Below are 20,419 nucleotides of genomic sequence, written 5' to 3'. Positions count from 1 at the left end.
AGAACAAAGAACCCAGCCCTCGTGGGCAGGCAGGCTTGGGTCTGCAGAGGAGGGGTCTGGGGTGCGTCTGTGAAGGTTGAGCTGGAGGCCAGGCTTGGGCTCGGCTACTTTGCCCCCCATCCACAGTGACATTTTAAGATCCCAGGCCTCCCTTCCTCCCTCCCTGAAGGAAATCATAAAGGTGAGAGTGATTCAGTCCGCTGTATGTAGAAGCCTGTGGCCTTGAAAGCCTGCAGATCAACCTGGTGCACAGGCCTTGGCCCAGGCCTGAGTGCCACAGGGGAGCAGGGCATCCAGTGCAAGCTCAAGATAACTATGGGGAGGCGTGGAGCTAGGGACCCCAAATCCCAGGTGTGGCAGAGGACTATGAAGTGGTGAGGGGGTGGAGAAGTCAACTGAAAGTTGAATCATCTGATGATTCCCAATAGGGAAGAAAGCTCATTCTCAACCACTTAGGGCTTCACCAGGAAAGAAAGCAGAAGGTTGGGGCCTTGCAGTGGGCCAGGCTGGAAAGCTGTTCATGGAGGGGTGTGGGGTGAGGGGGTGGGAAAAGAGGACGGTGTGGGGAGCAGGGGAAGTCAGCAGAGCAAGAGTGGGAGCAGCAGAGGCTGGAGGCGCTCACCTCTGTGCCCCCTGCAGGGGACCCTCCAGCCTTGCACGTGGCCCCCTGCAGGGCATCCTCCAGCCCCCCATGTGGCCCTTGTATGGGTCAGGGCTGCAGAACCTTTGAAGGGCTTCATGTGCCTAGATGCAGCCTCAGTTTGTCTACACAGGCCACTTGGGAGCAAGGCAAAGAGTGTGAGCAAAGAAAGAGGGGAAGGCAATTGCAAGATGAACTTAGTAGTGCCAAGGCATGTTTCTAGAATTCCAAGAACATTGATGACTTTTACCCCAAATCTCAAAATGAACCCTGCTCAGGTTCTGAGGAAAGTAGTTTGAGGTGGAGCTGAAGCGGGGGCGGGCCATAACCTCCACAGTGGGTGCCCTTGTAGCCTTCTCTAGGATGGTGGCCAGGGTGGGTCCACAGGGTGGGAGGGCCGAGCTGCTGCCAGCCTGGGTGGTACTACGGCAGCAAAGCATTTTGTAGATGGACCCCGTGGACACAGCAGTTACTGTAGCAAGCCTCTGACCTACCCAGCTGACCAGGGCCACCCTGACAGACATCCCCTGCTGGCCCACAGGCTGCAGTCACAGAAAGCTGAGGAGGGGGGGAGCGCCACCCCTAGGGGAGAGAAAGAATCAAGGGTGATGAAAACCAGAGCGCCTGCTCCCTGAGATTGCTTGCCGGCCAAGGTGGTTTGAGGGGCTGTTTTATTTTTTTCTGGCCCCCTTGCCAAACCGCCCATGCCCCCCTCCCCAACGCATGATGGATGCCCTTAGTGGCCCTGTGTGAGGTTCTGCTTCTGTTCACAGTGTATCATGTGTCTGCATAAACAACCGTGTGTGTGTATGTGTGTATGTGTGTGCGTGTGTGTGTGTGCGTGTGTGTGTGTTGATGTGCCCATGTTTGTCTGCTGGCTTACTCCATCCTTTGAGTTCTTTTCAGTTCTCTTATGATTTGACTGCTGTTCTCTCATCAGAGCTTCTAGATTGATGCTGTGGTCTGGTGCTGTATAAATATATTTTCTTTTTAATTTTGTTTTAACTTCTTCCTTGCCCTCCTTCACCTGAATCCCAGCCCTCCCTGCCCTCCCACACTCCCCAACCCCACCTGCCCTGCCCCACCTCTTCCTTCCCCCACCCACACTCTCTTGTCCTCTCTCTCTCTCTCTACATATATAAATATATATATAAATCTTTTCTTCTTTTGTCATTCAATCAAATTCCAACAACCCAACCAGGGCCAGTCAAATCCACCACAGTCTCGCGCTGAGCTAGGAATAAAGTTCACGTAATCACATGAGAGTGGAGAAAAGTCCCCCATCCGTAAGTTCAAATCAACTCAAAGTTCACAGTGTGACATGATGGCGTCATGTAACAAGGCTAAGAATCGGTTGCATGACAATTGCCGTCAAGTTTCGTGGAGGTGCTGTGATTGGAGCGTTTTTCTTGGATGTTGTATCAGTTGATGATTGGCCAGTCATGATCACACGTGCATTTTCTTGACTTTTGTGCTGCCACAATCTTTTTTGCTGTGCTCATTTTCGTTTTGTTCTTGGTGCTTGCAGTGGTTTTACTTTCTGTTGTTTGGTTTTTCTTGTTCAGCGTTTTTTTATGCTTCTCTAGATGTCACATAGAGAAAAAAACAAAACAAAAGAACAAAAAATAGTCAAAATAAAGATGAATTCCTGAATTATCAAACATGGGATCATTTACCTGTGCAAACCATTATTTTTTTCTTAAAAATAAGGAAAACATCTTAAAAATATCTATGCGTGGTTGATTTACTTGCACTTGAAAATATTGTGATTTTATTTTTTTCTAGAAATTTGGGGGCCTTTTTCAATTGACACTATCCTAGGTCTGGTCTTTCCAGTTAGGCTATTTTCAATCTCACTTCAAAGGGAAAAAAAAAAAAAAACAAAAACAAAAAACAAAAACAAAATATCTACAGTAACAGAATGATAAAAACAAAATTCTAAACCAAAAAACTAGAGTACAAAGCCAGAGGCCTCTGCAAGAGAGCCCGGTAACAATTGTAAGGTTTGTATTGTAACCACTTCTGCTAAATTAAATGTGGGGAGGGGAGGCTGGGGACTGGGGGCTCGGGAGGGTTTTTTTGGTTGGTTTGGAAGAAACAGTACTAACAAAAGCAAAATGCACCTTTTTGTTTACAACTGAAAAAGGGTCCTTGACAAGTGTTTTTTAATTTTATTATTATTTTATTTGGTGTTGTAATTGTTTAGACTGCTGTGTACGGTTTGCTGTTTGTTGAATCAACAGTGTGAAAAACCTGCCAGCATGGATTGATATACGCATGACGTTGTCCCCTCAAGTGGGGGCTTTGCAGTTCTAACTTTCTTGATGTAACCAGTCACCCCCATGTATAAGTGGAAGCTGCTTGCTAGAATGGAGATGAGTCTCATTTGTTAATTCACAATGATTAAGCATTCGCCTTCTGATTCTAGTCAGATCATGATTTTTTTTAAAGCAAAACAAAACACCAAAAAGCCACCATTCAAAACAAAATCAAACACTGTCTGAGTTAATTTATTTAAGTTTGATAATTAAATCTCTTCTGACCTTTTTTTAGGTTTTCCCATCCACTCCCTTGAAGTTCTGAATTTCCTCTAAATTCCCTGGCATGTATGAGAAAAGTATTATGTGTGTGTATGTGTGTATATATGCATATACATACACACATATCCATGTATATCCACATATGTGCAGGTGAATATATTCTACACATATATCCAGATATACATATATATACACAGCCTCGCAAATAGTTACTGACCCCGGGAAAGAAGTGGTTGGCTGGAAGCTGGGCAAGGATTCTACAAAATTTGAGTCACGGATGTGTCTTCCTTCTTTCCCTTGAGCTGGGAGGAGTGGGCTGGGCTGCTAGATTTTTGCTATCTTGTTTGCTAGGCTTCTGTATACATATTGTATCTGGGCTAGATCTCTCAGAGACAAGTTTAATTATGAATTCATATCCCACAGTCCCAAATTCTCCCCTTAGATGTAGCTACCCCCAATCCAGAATGCTAAAGTAACCCAAATCAAGAACCTTCTCCCAACAACGAAACCTCAGCTACAACCATCACCACTAGACTTCCCAGTGGTTTCTACTCTGAATAGAAGAGTATATTTCTTTTTAATGTATCATGATCATGACTAATTCTCATACTGGTCTCTCTTCCTTCCCTCCCACCATCCCCTAGAGCTCCCATCCTAACCCCTGAGGCAGGTTCCTATTGGTGTTTGGATGCTGTTTGTGTTTTCCCTCTTGGCTTAATCAGCCCTGATTTTCTTCATTTTAGGGCAGGATGCTGAACGGGCTACATTAAAAAACAAACCTCTCTCTATATATATTTATAAATGAGAACTGTTGGATGACACCTTTGACATATCAGCCAATATCAATGAAGCTGAAGACTCCAGACACTGTCTGTGTGACTGTAACATTTCTTCAAGGAAAGTATAGCGTCTATGGAGTTCAGAGGGCACGTGTTTGGGGGAAAATATATATATGACATAAGAAGAAGATGAAGAAAAATGAGAAAAAAACACACACAAAAAAGGCAACTTTAAAACAAAATATCACGAGACCAGACGGGGAGGCTGAAGGGCTGGGAACTGGGAGGAGACGCTGCTTACCGATCCCGGGGCTTTTCCAGCCCATGGGCGCCTGAGGCAGGCTGGGGCAAGTGGTGTGTGGGGCCTGGTCCCCAGGGGGCGGCTGGGAGGCCGCCACTGAGCATCTCTATCTGTCATTCCTTTAGCTATTTAGGGACCAAAGGACCAAACTTTTTATTGCAGATGTGTAGCTCTATGTCAAATAGAGGGGGAATGGAGGACCCCCTCCTTCCTGCCTCATGGCTGTTCTTGAAACAGCTTAGAGCGATTCTATGAAAAAATGTAATAAAAAATTTAAAAAAAAAACAAAAAACAACAAAAAAAACAACAAAAAAAGGAAATATAACGCTTCAGTGCTTTTAAAACAGCAAGATAATAGTTCTTTGATACTTTGAGAGGCGCTTTGATGACCCTCATCCAAGTCTATGACACTTTCCTATGGTTTTCTGTATTCTATGTCTGGATGGAGCTGTTAAGATGAACAAATTGGTGGATATTTGGGGAAAGCAACACAAATCTTAAAACTCATTTACCGTGGAGTGTGAGAAAACAAAGAGGGGACAAACGGGACTTACCAAGCAAGGTCATTGTTGTGAAAAGTCTGTAAATGCTTCTAACTCTTCCCCCTCTTAAAATCCTAATAGTTGTACAGAATTTTAAAAAGGAAAAGTTTAAAATACCTATATAATAGAAGAAAAATTAGAGAAAAGCAAAAAATAAAAAAGAAAAAAAAAAGAAAAAAAAAACCTATAGAAGTTAGCATTACTGCTAAAATCCCAGATGTTGTAGGACTGTACTTTTGTAGAGTTTAGACAGAGCATCAACCCCTTCTCCCCGCGAGTGCTGTCGGACGCCGTTGTCCCCAAGGGCCAGGCCGAACTTGCCCCACACCTGCGGGCGCCTGGCTGCCTGTCGCCGGTGGAGGCCACGCCATCGGCCGGGAACGGTCGCGTTGCCCGGGTCGTCGCCGCCGCGGTCGTCCTCGCCTCTTGCTTCCCTCCGGGAGCTGCGCGCGCTTCACTCACCTTCCGCTTCACTCGCCTTCCACGCTTGCTCCAGAGACTTTCCGGGCAAGGGAGAACTGGGAACTTTCATCTTAAAACGACTAGACAACACACACACACACAAAACCTTAAAAAAGAGAGAGAAAAATAAACAATCTTTGAAGAATTTCTGAAACTGTTTACAAGGAATTTTGAAAAACAGGGATGTTTAAATGATGCCGGCTCTGTTTTTCTGTAAATAAATTTGCATATTTTGTAGGACTTTTAATTGTAATGATAGAGAAAAAAACAAGGAAAACTATTTAATGAAAGCACGATATTTATCTTTGGTAAATGACTTTAGAGCAGTTAAAGACATTGCTTAAAAAACTCAGAATCAGAAAAACACTGAATTATTTAAGAACACATATATTTTAAAGTATAACATATTTATTATAATTTATTTGCACCCTTGGGAAGATTGCTTTGGCATTCTGCCTCGATTCCTTCACATTGATGTCCAGGTCATCTGGAGGCCGGGGGTTCTCAGACCTACCATTGTTTCCCTTTAGAAGAACAAATTTCCAGTTCCTCTAGGGCCTCCTGCCTTTCCTTTCTTTCTGTCAATTTTGTTGTTGTTGTTGTTTTTCATTTTCTTTTTTTCTCTTGACTCCTCCTTTTAGGATGTCCAGATGTAAAAAAAAACAAAAAACAAGAAAAAAAAAAAAGAAAAAAAAAAGAAAACAGCTGCAGTTCAGTACAACTGCTCTTTTCACACTCAACTCCCTAAAACTCCTTGTAACCTTCTGTAACTATTGGATGACGCTTTCTCCAGCTTAGCCCTAAATAAAGCACAGTTTAAAAAAAAGATTTCTTCATTGGTCTGTGCCTCTCGGACTCTGGCCAGCTGTGCCTCACAGCCCCAAGGCTTGCCCGCTGGGAGCACCTTTGGTCTTCTTTATGGAATCTGCAACACAGGCCCTCGTTCTGAGTTTCAGCATGTGAAGCTCTTTCTGGGAGGTGATGGGAACAATAAAAGGAGGTCCTGTTCCACTCTAGGAAGAATCTCTCTGGATTGGTGTGTGTCTCTGAAAGTCCCCATTGCAAATTCATTCTTCTGGGTTCCTGGAAGAGGTGGCCACAGTGTCCAAGCAGAACAGAAAGGAGGTCACCGAGGCCACCCGACCTGAAGGCCGAGCAGGTGTTGGGTTGGGGGGAAGTTATGTGACACCTTAGGGAAGGAGGCAGTGGAGGAAAGAGGCCACAATAAAGGAAGAAGGATGAGGATGCAACTCCAAATTTACCAGCAAGCATCTTGCTCTTGGCCTCACACCTCCCGCTGCTTTGGCAGTTTGCAGGGATGGAGAAAACAGGATTCTGGGCCCTCAGTCAGGGTCCTGGTGGGGGCAGGGGTATAGAAAGAAGAGTAGGGGCCCTCTGCTGGGGTGTTTCCTGGCATGCTGCCTGTCCTACACTTAGATATGAGCTGCAGAGAGGTTTCCAGACCCTGAATGCCAGGGTGGGAAGGAAGAGCATTAGAGCATTCCAAAGGAGGAAGGACACCATGCAGGACTTGGAGAGGGGTGGCAGGCATCTGGAGAGGAGAGCCCAGACAGCTGCACACCAGCTGCATGCCTTCACCCAGTCCTGGCCTGGGACAGACCTTCTTCTCAATCTTTGCTCTCCCACCTCCTTCCCTTCTCCTGCCCTCAGCCCCGTAGTCTGGTCTAGGAATAGGCAGACTTTTTCCCAGGGCCTCCACCTCTCCCCACTGCTGAGACAGGAGGGCTGCCAAATGAGGGGCAGGGAAGCTGCAAGGCTTCAGATGCCTGGAGGAGAGAAGATAAGCCCCCGGAAACAAGAGTCGTTGACTGCCTGTCAGTCTGTGCCCCCCTGTGGGAGATGGGGAAGTCGCTTCAGTCCCCACCTGTCTCCTCTGAAGGAGGGTATAGAGAGCAGAGCTCCGAGCCCCAGCTACAGAGCAGTGCCTGGACCCCATGCTCCATCCTCTCCTCCCATCTCTCTTCTCAGGGCCAGGGGCTAAGTCTGTGCTTCTGATGCTGGCCTGTGATGCATTAGGCTGGAGAGAAAGATCTTCATGTATCAGCAAATAAGGGAAGGCCTTCAAGTCTTGACCTAAATGTGGACATGGTTCCAAGAGAGAAGGACTGCGGAGACCCTGAATGTCCCCTAAACTAACCCCCCTTTGCTGCTCAACAGGGCTGCAAGTCCAAGTGACAGCCTGCTCTGTCCATTCTAGAGAGCTGCACTTCTTGGAAGAATTAGCTTACAGGGGCTAGATGTCACACTGGGTATTATTCTGCCCTGAGAAGAATGGAAGGTGTTTTCTAAGAAATTCTCTGGGGAGTGAGGAGGTGTCTTTAGGTTTCGAGCCTCAGACTAGTCAACACGGTGATTTCTGTTGCATACCTGCAGCTGAAAGAGGACAACCTCAACCCCCAACACCCCCTCTTACTCTTTCAGACCCCATGAAGCCTCCCGGAGATCCCCAAGTGACCTTCCTAGACCTCTCCTGTTTGTGTCCACCTCCCCACTGCATACCATTGTCTCTGGGACATAGTCCTCCCCTACCTCCACTGAAGGTGTTGTGGCTAAAGACTGTAGGCACCCTGGGAGCTGTCACCAGAGATGGGCTGTGAAACCAGCCAGGCAATTTTGCTGTCTTCTGGGTATGGCTGACTGAGAGGGGGGCTGAAAACACTGGAACCAGAGATGAACATTCCAGTTCTGTAAAAGAAACCTTCAATGTAAAAACTGCGCACCAGGTTTCTGATACATGCATAGCACACTTAAGAGAGAATACAATTTATTAACCTCTGGGGGAAAGAGATCCTTGAAAACTTGCTGAAAACTATTAGATCACTTTGCACATGATTATGGAGAGCTCAGGGATCCCTGAAGGAGAGTATGGAGAGCAGAGCTCTGGTTAAGAACTCCTGATTTGCAGTGTTAGTTAAGAGAACCCAAGACAAAATTCTTGTTCATTTCTGCTTCTATTCTATGGCTTATATTCCTTTGCTGTTATCCTATCTGCAGTGTGTGGTTCCTTCATAGCACCCCTATTTGTAAAAGACCTTTTGCTTATTATTAGAAACTTTTTATTTCAAGCATAATAATCAAGAGTAGAGACACTTGCATAAAGAATCCCCATGTAGGGCCGGGCGCGGTGGCTCACGCCTGTAATCCCAGCACTTTGGGAGGCCGAGGTGGGTGGATCACGAGGTCAGGAGATCGAGACCATCCTGGCTAACACGGTGAAACCCTGTCTCTACTAAAAACTTAAAAAAATTAGCCGGGCGCGGTGGTGGGTGCCTGTAGTCCCAGCTAATCGGGAGGCTGAGGCAGGAGAATGGCGTGAACCCAGGAGGCGGAGCTTGCAGTGAGCTGAGATTGCGCCACTGCACTCCAGCCTGGGAGACAGAGTGAGACTATGTCTCAAAAAAAGAAAAAAAAATCCCCATGTACTCACTACCCAGCTTCAGCATACCTCAACTCACAATTAGTTTGACAAAAATTCCAGGTATCAAGTCATTTCATTGCTAAATGCCTCCATTACCCCTTAATGTTTTCCATGCTGCACTGATGTCTGCCAGCTGGCTCTGGCCTGTTGGGCAGCTGTAACCTTGCTGTGGCAGCCCCTGGGGAACTTGGCCTTCATAGCCTCACCAGGGCCTTATCCTGGGGTGGAACTGGCTCCTGGTGGGAGCCCCAGCCCCCTCTCCAGCACCTCCCCAGGGCAACTGCACCTGTTCCCAGCAGCACTTTCAAAGCCCTTCCAGCTCTTTCTCCACACCTTTGTAGTCACAGCTTCTCTCTCTTTTCTCTTTCCTCTCCTCCTTCTATCTTCCTATCTGTGATGCTAGTATGAAAAAGTTATGTTTATTGAGACCTTTCATTTAACGTTACCATCTCCCTCGGTGTTTTCCTAAAGATCTGACCTTTTTCCTGTTCTGAGCAGGATTACACCCCCGTCCCTCATACTAAGCACGGAGAGAAACACAAGACATACTAGAGCTTCCCCACTCATGCAAGCACTGCCAGGGCCTCCATCTTCCAAGACTGCTGCTGCTCTTCTGGGCAAAGCTGCAGATCCCCATAGCACAGGGTCTGCAGGGCTAGTGTTTGAATTACAGCGGGTAAAACACAGATGAACATTCCCCACCTTGCTTGCCCACTTGGTAGAGTGGATGAGGCACAATATGGCAGTGAGCTTAAGGGGCCCAGCGCAAAGTGACAGCATCAGACTTGGCTGTGAATGCCATTTGACTATTTACCGAAATGGAACCCACCCCCAGATCAAAATTATTAGCTACTGTTGACGTACTGCCTTCAACAGACTAGTGAGTTCTGGCAGTTGGATAGTCAGTCAATATTGATTCATTCCTGCATTAATGAGTGAATAAGGAAGGAAGGAATGGACAAATTACTGACGGCTGAAGGCATGTCCCAAAGAGGCAGGTGTTCTGGAAATGCTCTTTAAGTAGTGATAGCATGTGGAATAAGTGTATAGTCAACACACCCTCCCATCCCTAGATGAATGCTTGCAAATATAAGATTTTTTATTTTAACTTTCTAGTTTCCTCCCCCTACTGACCCTCCATTTCTCTAAGCTGCCCTCCCTTCTCTCCTCAAGTCCTCCCCTTGGTTACCGCCAGTCTCTGGTCTCCAACATTCCCAGGTGTCCTGGGACTTGCTAGTGACAGAGTGAAAGCCTGGAGAGCCAGCACCAGCTCCCCAGGGCCCTCTATATCACCCTTTCTCCCTCCTCCTGCCAGCCTAACTGTTTGCCTCTTTAGGAAACTCTGAGCGTCTCCATCTCTGCTTCTGCCCTTTGTGGAGCTCTAACCAAGACTTTCCCAGACTAGGAGGGGGATGGAAAGATTAGGCTATCAGAGTGAAAAAGGCATGGACTTTGACTTCAGACCAGGATTCAAATCACAGTTCTCTCTAATACCTTCTGTGTCACTTTGGAAACATTGCTTAACCTCTCTGAGCCTCAATTTCCTTATCTCTAAAATGGGGATAATACCACCCCCAAGAGTGTTGAGGAGTGAACAAGAGACAGCCACACTCAGCTACATTCCACCCCAAGGATTATCAGAGCGGCAAATTTCTTACAGCACAGACACTCAGAACGAATGGCTCAGGCTGCGATCCCATCCTTCTTCCCTTTTCTTAATTCCGTTCTATTGACAATCCACCTCCCAACAAAAGCAAACTTGAACTTGACACAAGACCACTTTAGGTCATTTTTTTGTGAAGTCCAGTCAATCTATGCCACTCCCAGAGAATTCCTGTCATGCTGAGGTGCACACACCTCTGCCTCTCACTGCTCTTTTCTGGGGACCCCAATTAGCTGACATTGCTGTGCCCCTGCTGCTCTCTTTCCCCTTTCCTTTCCCAAGAGCATTCCCAATGCAACTGTGGCTGCTGCTATCTGCAGCCTTCCTCCTCTGGGCTCACATGGCCTCAGGCTGCATATTAATTTGGTCTTTGCATTTTAAAAATTTTTATCTATTTTTTTTGAAAAATATATTCATATATTTCAAAATTCAAAACACAGGAAAAAGGAAACAATGAAGTTCTTCCCACCCCTGAATCCAGTCATCCATTTCTCTCCCTAGCAGCAGCCAGTGTTGCCAGTTCTTGTTTACCCTGCTCTTTAAGTGTGGGCATGGAGTGTATAGGTGGAAGGAACTCAGCTGTCATCCTCATTTCCACTGAGGAGACCCAGAGCCAGGCAGTGATGTGCCCAGGCTCCTGTAGCTGCCCCATGTGACTCCTAAGAGGTAAGCCCAGGCCTTGGGATGCTTGGGACCCACTGGCTGAACGGAGACATCAGGGCCGTCCAGTCACCTCTTACCATTTGGGCATCATTCATTGAGGCACGGGGGTAGCTGTCTTTTATGGGGTGCTGCTCTGTACTAGCCACTACGTTAAGAACTGCTTAGTTATAATCTCATCGAATTCTCACAATAATTCTATGATGCAGATGTTATTACCCTAATTTACAGATGCAAAAACTGAGGCTCAGAGAGGTTAAGTCCCTCACCTAAATTACCTAGAATCAGCGTTCAAGTCCAGGTCTATCTGCATGGCTGTGCCCTTGATCTCTACATCACATCTTCCTCAGTTGTAAACTCTGCACAGTCACTCCCCTCCAGCCCTTCTCTCCTGTCTCCTACTACCGTCTTTATTCTGACTTTTTTTCTCAACCACCCCAATTTCACCTTTAAGAAATGGCAGCATCTATATTGATCTAGGTACCAATCCTTTTCTTCCCTTCTCTCCTTGATAGAGCGGGAGGTCTTTTTTTTTTTTTTTTTTTAGACGGAGTCTCGCTGTGTGGCCCAGGCTGGAGTGCAGTGGCCCGATCTCGGCTCACTGCAGGCTCCACCTCCCGGGTTCACGCCATTCTCCCGCCTCAGCCTCCGAGTAGCTGGGACTACAGGCGCCCGCCACCATGCCCGGCTAGTTTTTTGTATTTTCAGTAGAGACGGGGTTTCACCGTGTTAGCCAGGATGGTCTCGATCTCCTGACCTCGTGATCCACCCACCTCGGCCTCCCAAGGTGCTGGGATTACAGGCTTGAGCCACCGCGCCCGGCCAGGGAGTTCTTAAAGGTGAGTAACAAGTTAGTAAACATGTTGCTAATGGGTGTATAAGTCCCCCTCCCTGGTAGCACTTGCTGGTTATAGGGACAGACGGGAGCTTTTATTATTAACAAGGAGAGAAAATTAAATTGAAATAAATATAATATTTATTAACATTTTATGGAGCTACCTGAAGTTCAAAAGCCTTTTGAGCTGTGTCAGTCATTTCCTGCAGTACACTTAACTCCGGAGAAAATGATAAGCAAATTCTTAAGATCAGTGCAAACTGGGGGTGCTCAACTGGGTTTGCACTGATCTTAAGAATTTGCTTATAAAAAAATTAAGCTTATTGGCAGGGCATGGTGGCTCACGCCTGTAATCCCAGCACTTTGGGAGGCCGAGGTGGGAGGATCACAAGGTCAGGAGATTGAGACCATCCTGGCTAACACGGTGAAACCCATCTCTACTAAAGTACAAAAAATTAGCCGGGCATGGTGGCACATGCCAGAAAAATGCCAGCCTCCCATCCCAGCTACTCGAGAGACTGAGGCAGGAGAATTGCTTGAACCTGGGAGATGGAGGTTGCAGTGAGCAGAGATTGTGCCACTGCACTCCAGCCTGGAGACAGAGTGAGACTCCATCTCAAAATAAATAAATAAATAAATAAATAAATAAATAAATAAATAAAAAATGTTTAAAAATTAGGCTTTTTAAAATAAAGGGGAAAATTCAGCCATTTGTGAAGGCCCTATACTTCACTAATTGAGGCACAGAGATGCCTCTTGTCTTCAGGGTCTCCAACATGATTCATTGTTGCTGTTGCCACTCTGTCCTTACCTATTCCTGGGGCCCAGCTCAGGGAGCCATGGGCATTGGGATGGCAGGAAATCCAGTGGACCCAGGGGCTGTCAACCTTGTTTCCCTTCCATTTCCTGCTTTCCTCATGGAAACCAAGGAGGGGCTTCAGGAGCAGGACAACTGTGGGTCATTTTTGCCCTGCATGGGCAGGATGTGGGCTTCTGCTAAGGAGATCCCACACACGTGCCCCAGGCTTCTCACTGCACTCCAGTCCTACACAGGGTCTCAGATCCCATTGTTAGGCCTTTTTCTTTGGGTTAGACCTAGGCCTCATTAGTTCTGCTTTTAAAATGAAAACTACTTTGGCATGGGGAGTAATTTGTTCCCTAACCTGCTGAACCAATATTTGTAGTGTACCTACCGAGCACAGCACTGCACTAAAGATTAGAGGTGAAGAGATGAAGACAGCACACACTGGGCACCTTCCAGGCCCAGTGTGAGGTACGTTATGGGTATTATCTCTAATCCTGTAATTCTGCAAGGTGCTATCACCCTGCCTTACAGATGAACAAACAGGCTTGGATAAGGTAGGTAACTTGCCCCAAACCACACTGTAAGAAAGTAATGGAGCCAGGATTCAAAATCAGCTGCGCTAATTTCCCCATGAGGTTCCCTGACAAGCAAAAGACAACTGCACACTAGCAAGTGGGAACTGTGTTGGGGGCCCAGGACAGCCCGGAGGAGGGAAGGCAAGTGGCCCTGTCTGGGAGAGTGGAGACACCTGGGTCAGGTTTTGTAGAGTGCGTGGGTGTTCCATGGACTCCATGGGAGGGGTCATGGAGGAACAAAGGACCCCAGACCTTCTGAAGAACTGCAAGATGTCTTAGGTAGGCTGGGAATATGCTGGGGGAAGACACAAGGCCTTGTTTCAAAACAATCTACTTATCATCTAGACACTGTCCTGGCTACTTCAGGGACACCATTCCAGTTAACCTTCCCAGCAATCCTGGGCCCTATTTTACAGATGAGTTTATATGCTGTATGAAAGTCACATGAACCCCAGAACTGGGATTTGAACCCAGGTCTCCCTTATGGCAGACGCTGTGTACGTAATCTTCATATTACATTGGAAGAAGCTACCTATTCAAGGCACGTGCATAATGGCTCCTGCCTCAAAAGCCTCTTTGCTGATTGTGTTTCCAAGCCTCAAACAGAGACACACAGCCTATCCACAGGGCAGAAAAGTGGAGTCAGGCCTGTCTTGGAAAGGCTCAGACCTCTCTGGCCTCAGATCCCTCCTCTGCAAAGTGAGCAGGCAGCCTGGGTCTCAGGGATTTGGCCCCACTTCAGTGCGCCTGAAGCTCTCTGCCAAGTGCCTGAAGCTCTCTGCCAAGTGCTGAGAAAGGGCACTGGCGAAGAGAGGTCAGAGGAGATGTGTGACCGTGAGTGCCCTCATCCTTGCTCTGGGCATGAGAGTCAGCCTAGAATGAGGGAGCTTGGCACAGGGTTTTATCCTCCACTGTATTCTGCTCTTGATTCTGGGCAGAAGATAGCTCCTGCCTTGCCCTCGGTGCTGAGTGACCTTAAGAATCTCTGGGCTCAAAGCATCCCCTTTGAGAGTATTGTGTGTCTTCAGCATTGACTTCAATACCTGGCATGGGGTATGCGCCAGTGTTTGCTGAATGAATGAGAAGAGGTGGGGAGTGGAGGTGGGGATGCCTTCTATAGGCCTCTTCTGAAGCACCCTAAGCCTGGCCCACTCTTTGCAGGGCCTCTCTGCCCCATGTTGTCCCAACTCTGAACAGGGATCAAAAGAAAGCCTGGTGGTTCAGGTCTTCCCAGTACTCTGGGAGCTCCTGGGATGACAGGCATTCGGGGCAGAGTCTCACTGGGGCCCTCAAATATGGCATATGGTCACAGATTCTCATGCCATTCCAGATTTCTGGTCATCCAAATTCTTCTTGTCCTTAAGTCCTAGTCTGGGGTCCACCTGCTCCAGGGGGTCTATTGGAAACTGAGCACCTGTTTTCTGACTTTCTAGTGCCCTGAGTGGGAACCACTTCACTGGGCTCTTGTTCCCATGCTGTTGTGTGGTGTTCTGTATGTAGTCATTGCCCTAGCTAATGGCCCCGAGGATCAGAAGTAAATGGTCTGTTTCCAGTCTCTCTCCTAGCAGTGGACTGGTGGTCAAAGAGAGTAGGCAGGGGCAAAGTAGAAGACTAAGGATTTAAATGCAATGTGCTGAAACATCAATGGGTGATAAAAACAAGTGGGTAAAAAAAGGTATGAGAAACAATATTTACATAGCCTCAAATTATACTCCCACAAGATACTTATACATTACAAAGGGAAAGTTAGTACTTTTATTATATAAGGAGAAACCTGGCAGATACCACCTTAACCAGGTGATCAAAGTTAGTGTCATCTGGAATGTAACATGTAACAAATGCTATCATGGGCCTCCTGGTCAGATGTGCTCAAAAGGAGACTGTATCACTTATTCTTGCTGAGAATGCATAACCGGAATCTAATCATAAGGAAACAAGACAAACCCAAAATGTTCTATGAAGTAAATGGCTTGTGCTCATTTAAAGAGACAAGACAACTAAATGCAACTTGTGATCCTGGGCCAGAACTTCTTTTTTTTGTTTGTTTGTTTTTGTTTTTGGTTACAAAGGATATTAGTTCAACAACTGGCAACATTTAAATAAGATCAGGTACTGTGTCAGCATTAATTTCTTAATTTTGATACCTGTACTGTGGTTATAAAAGAGGCTGTCCTTGTTTAGGAAATATATGCTTAACTTTTTGGGGAAATAAGGGTATTAGGTCAGCAATTTACTCTCAAATGTTTCCAGAAAAAAGTAATAATACAGTATGTATATGTGTGTGAGAGAGTGTATGATAAAGCAAACAAGTTAAATGTTAACGCTTGGGGAATATGAGTAAAGGGTATAAAATAATTCTTTGTATTATTTCTAAAACTTCTCTGTAAGTCTGACTTCAAAATAAAATGTATGAAAAAAAAATGCTGGTGTGAACAGTAGCTGGGTCAGCCTGGGGAGAGTGGTCAGTCATGTGGACCAGGCATTGCAGAGACCAGTCCCCACCCGCTTCCTTCCTTAGACAATGTGCTGGGTTGCACATGAAAGGAGAAACCCCCAAACACAGACATGGGAAGCTTGCAACCTCAGCAGTCCCAGCAGCATGATCAGGCCACCATGGTTTCTCCTCCAGCCCAGTAAAAAACACTAGCCATGGCTCAGAAACAACTGGGGATGCCCTTCCCACCCCATCCCCAGAAGCAGCCTGACTGGCCAAACAAGAAAATAGTATCACTAGTTGTTCAGTTCTGAAGAAAGGGACAGATTTAGAAATACTAGAGGTGGAGGATGGAGGCTGGTGGGGAGTATAAGAAAGAAGGGCAGAAGTTACCCATAGGCACCCCTCATGGAGGCAAATAGCCATGTGGACGACAACTGAGGTTCCAACTCTGGAATGGCTCTCAGCTCTGCCTGATGCTGACACTCCTCAAGGCTGAGATCTGGAGAGCCAGGGCCATTGAGGCAGAGGTGTCTTAAGAAGCCAGGACCTTGTATGGGGGATGAGGTTCTAGGCTGATGGGAGAAACAGAGGTAAATGACATTCTCAAACTGGGGCAAGTGTGGCAGTGGGGTGCCCTGCTGGAGGCACTGCCTGAGGTGGTGACAAGTGCAGGAGGCAGCAATGGTTGGGAGCTGGCAGGCCCAGCTTCCCAGCTCTGCCTGGCTATCACGGAATCCCCCACTCTCCATGCTTCAGAGGGGCCCACTGCTCCTTGCCAGTCTCCAGATAAATTATAGCCACCTGATATGTATAAAGAGGTTTGCAGTTGTTTACTCAGCAGGTGCATGAGCATCCTTTCATCAGATCCCCATAGATACTGTGCCAGGCAAGGCAAGCATGCATACATGTGCTATCTATGTTTTGTAGACAGAGGCACTGAGTGGTGATGGGACTTGTGCAATGTCACACAGCTACAAGGAAAGAACTTAAACCTAAGTCTCTGACAGAACACTAAGTAAACTGTTGCCAAGGATTGCAGTCTATGCAGGTCTCATGGGCCTATGCAAGCATGAGCCTTGCTGCTCCTCCAAGTTTAAACACCAAGCCTAGCATTCAAGGCTGTCCATGAGCTTACTACCTTGGGGTTCTTTTCTCCATGGCTTTGAACACAGTGCTCCTCTGCTTGGGAAAATTCTGATGGAAGACCCTGACCCAGAGGTTACTGTTCAGGGCTCTATGACTGCACTGACCTCAGGGAACTCTTAATTGCAGCTCAACTTGACCTTCTGCCTCACTGCCCTGTCCTCTGCTGGAAGTCTGGAGCTATGTTGCTGAACTTTGGCTAGCACATAGTGGACAGTCAGAAAATGCTTCAGAATTCACCTAAGACCAGTGATTCCTGAATTTTTTTTTGGATCACAGATCCCTTTGAGAATCTGGTGGAAGCTATGAATCTTCAGATCCAGGTGAGCTCTCAGGTGAAGACTGAGGTGAGGAGAGGGTGCTATATGCAGCGCAGCTCTCTGCCCAGACTGATGTTCCTGGCAGGACTTTGATACCATGTGGAAAGACAGCTTCTCTTTCCAACAGAGCCCCACTCCCACACCTGCCCCTGGACAGGACAGCGCAGAGGGCCACTAGGATGCCCCATTTCTGTGCACAAAGGCTGTCCCTAAGCTCAGGTGGGAGACTGAGAGGATGCAACCACTCAATGCCTGTTCCTTCCACCTGGCCAAGAAGCAAGCAGAGAGGCAGGGAGAAGTTCTGTTTGTGATCACTGCTCCCAAGTCCTTTCTCAGACTCATCGCTGCTCAACTGCTTTTTTTTTTTCCCTCCAACACAGTAAATCTCATTCTATTATTCTCCAACTTGTAGTAAGCTGTGTCATTTTGAGAAGAAATACATAATGGTATATTAGAAGAACCATGGATCTTCTCATTCATGCTTAGAAAAAATTTATTACAATGTAAGAAAATCTGAATAGCATGAATTTATTATAATGATTTAACACTTCTAGCACTTGAGTTAAAAATGCCCTTCCATAAATAACGGTCCCTGGAAAACATAGCAAATTTACACAGTTTACCACTTCCCAATGTTATATAAATCCAACAAGCTTAAATCACCTGCAGCTGAGAGGAGAACACAGGAAACTGGAGCTGTGAAGTTCATCCCATCCCAATGGACAGCAGTGAGGAGTGAGAGTCAGTCTCCCTTCCTCCGGCTCCCTCATCTCAGCACGGGACTGGCCAATCTCGCACTTAAAGAATGGGGAGAAGAACAGGGTGGGGCAGCACCTGGAAGAATCAAAGAGGGCAAACACCAATCTTATAGGTGCAGAACAGGTGAAGGGCATGGGCCTAGGGCATCCTGGCAGAAGTCAGGCCATGGGCCATTGTTTGTGTGCTGGTGCCAAGGAGGTGTCAGTTAAGGCTGCTTGGCTGTGGCCTGCAAGGAAGAAGGGAGGAAGAGGCCAGCTCTGATGTCCTGGTTAGATCTCGAACAGGGCCTGTCCTCTGGCCAACCACCTCTTCTACTTCCTTACAAACACCAACACTGCTTCCTACTCCTGGGCCTTCTGGTTCCTCCGTGTTCCAAGGACCTCCCTCTTGGTACTCCCTCTGGCTCCACTGGACACCCTGCCTTGCCCTACTTTCATGGACACTGTGGCCTCATCATTCTTGTTTCCATCTGGGCTAGTTTCCAGGTCTACATCAGCATTCCAGGCACCAAACCTGTAAGGTAGAAATGGTCACTTCTCATCTTAACAAATATTTTTATGCATTATTATACACAAGGCTTAGAGAATATAGGCAACTTGCCGAAATCTACACAGCTCACAAGTGGTAAGGTCGGGTTCTCCAAAGGGAATATATGTTCTCTTTGAACACTTTACATTCTAACAGGGCAGACAAACAGTGCACACAGCAATATGGGACAGATTGAGGTAGGCTATAACAAAGGCTCTACAGAGTTCTATGGGAGCCAAGAGTATATACTGATGCCGGAGAGATTAGGAAACTTCCATGGAAGTGATGATAACTGAGCTAGGTCTGGAAAGATTCACCCGAGAGAGAGGGACCTGGAAAAGTCACATAGGCGGGAAACAGCAGTGTGTCCTTGGGAGACGGCCAAGGGCTGTGAGCTGCAGAGGGGAGAAGGGAGGGCAAGAGGCTGAGAGTTCCGGCGTGCCACTCTAAGGGGTACACTCGTTTCCTGTAAGCAGTGGGGGACTTGTGGATTTTTAAGCAGCGAAGTTACAAATCTTAGATTTGTAAGAAAGAAAATGCTAGTGAATGTGGAGATGGGACTGAAGAGGGAGCAATGGAGGTATCTCCCAGCCCCACCCGCCCCAGTCCTCTGAGTATGGCCCCTACTTTCTACTTTCTTTAGAGAGCTGCAAGAAGGCAGGCAGGAGTAGTCCAAAGGGTACTGGACTTTGGGGTCACAGAATTGTTATATTTTCTTCCTCCCTCCTATGTGCCTACCCATCCACCTATTCGATCAATAATGTTTGGGAGCCTATAACGTGCCAGGAGCCATGCTGAAATCTGAGGAATTAGTGATGAGTAAGACTGATCTTTTTCTGGCCATCCTGGGGCCTACAGACTGAAGGAGAAATCACAAAAGTAAACAGGCCATTCCAGCACAGTAAGAATTGTGATAAAACATGTACAGAGGGCTGAGAAAGCTCCTAAGGTCAGGACAAGGATATTACAGTGCCTTTAGGAACTACCGGAAGCTCAGGGTGACTGAAGCATGGAAGTCAAGAGGAATAGAGTAGGAAAAGAAGGGGCTGGAGGTCTAAAGGCTGCAGTGGGCCATATCACCAACAGCCTTGTGCAGAAGTACAAACACAGAGGGCAGTGGGAAACTAACTAATGCTTTAGGCCAGGGTGTGACATGATATGGGTAGCTTTATGGAGAATAATAGGTTACCCTTACTGAGTGCTTATTATGTCCTATGCTGAACACTCTACCTGCGTTAGCTCATTTAACCTTCACAATAACTTTATGAGGTAGGTTCTGTTGTGATCCCCATTTAAAGATGAGTGAGGCAGAGAGAGTCAAATGTTCTAGGATGAATCCAGGCCATCCGGCAGGAAGACCAATAAAGAAACTGTTGTACTAGAGAAGCATCAGCAAAGATAAGAGAGAAGTGGGTAAGTTTAAAAATAGGAAGTGAACTTGATACCTTTTTTTTTTTTTTTTTTTTTTTTTGAGATGGAGTCTTGCTCTGTCACCCAGGCTGGAGTGCAGTGGCACGATCTTGGCTCACTGCAACCTCTGCCTCCTGGGTTCAAGTGATTCTCCTGCCTCAGCCTCCTGAGTAGACAGGACTACTGGCACGTGCCACCATACCCAGGTTTTTGCATTTTTACAAATACAAAATACATAGATGGGGTTTCACCGTGTTAGCCAGGATGGTCTCGATCTCCTGACCTCATGATCTGGCCGCCTCAGCCTCCCAAAAGTCTGGGATTACAAGTGTAAGCCACCACGCTCGGACGGACTTGATACTTCTTGAACATTGACTAGAAATAGGAAAGAGAGGGGAAGAAGTAAAAAATGACCCTCCCACCCCAGTTTCTGAGTTTGAACTCTATTTCTAGTTGGTGACCTTGGCAAGTTTTGCTAAACTTCATATTCATTATTGGTGCAAAAGATCACCCTCAAGTTTTAGGTGTGCATAGATGTATACCTGGCCTCATTACATAAAGGATATGATGTAGCTTACAAG

At 46.7% G+C, this 20,419-nt stretch overlaps 1 protein-coding gene and 1 long non-coding RNA gene across 51 annotated transcripts in view; one reads left to right on the top strand and one right to left on the bottom strand.

The window, feature by feature from the left end:
- The window catches only part of CELF4 (CUGBP Elav-like family member 4), a 321,048-nt gene extending 314,958 nt beyond the window's left edge, over positions 1 to 6,090 (top strand). For 30 of the 50 annotated variants that reach the window (XM_017951910.3, XM_031658987.1, XM_031658985.1 and 27 more), the window contains one exon: positions 3,924 to 6,090. The gene's annotated coding sequence lies outside the window, so the exon portion shown is untranslated. Of the gene's footprint in view, positions 1 to 1,841 lie in introns of all 50 variants that reach the window. The other 20 variants (XM_009192630.4, XM_031658968.1, XM_031658986.1 and 17 more) reach the window with 2 other exon arrangements.
- LOC110741753 lies at positions 1,796 to 19,900 on the bottom strand. The gene is made up of 2 exons (XR_002518579.2): positions 17,805 to 19,900; positions 1,796 to 7,970 (listed from the first exon to the last, which is right to left on the bottom strand). It is a non-coding gene; the product is annotated as an uncharacterized LOC110741753 (long non-coding RNA).
- Positions 19,901 to 20,419: the final 519 nt, after the last annotated feature.

Source organism: Papio anubis, chromosome 19 (assembly GCF_008728515.1).
Source record: "Papio anubis isolate 15944 chromosome 19, Panubis1.0, whole genome shotgun sequence".
In the NCBI taxonomy this organism is placed as follows: Eukaryota; Metazoa; Chordata; class Mammalia; order Primates; family Cercopithecidae; genus Papio; species Papio anubis.
The sequence above is the reverse complement of the archived record's forward strand: the minus strand, read 5'-3'. Positions and strand labels throughout refer to the sequence as shown.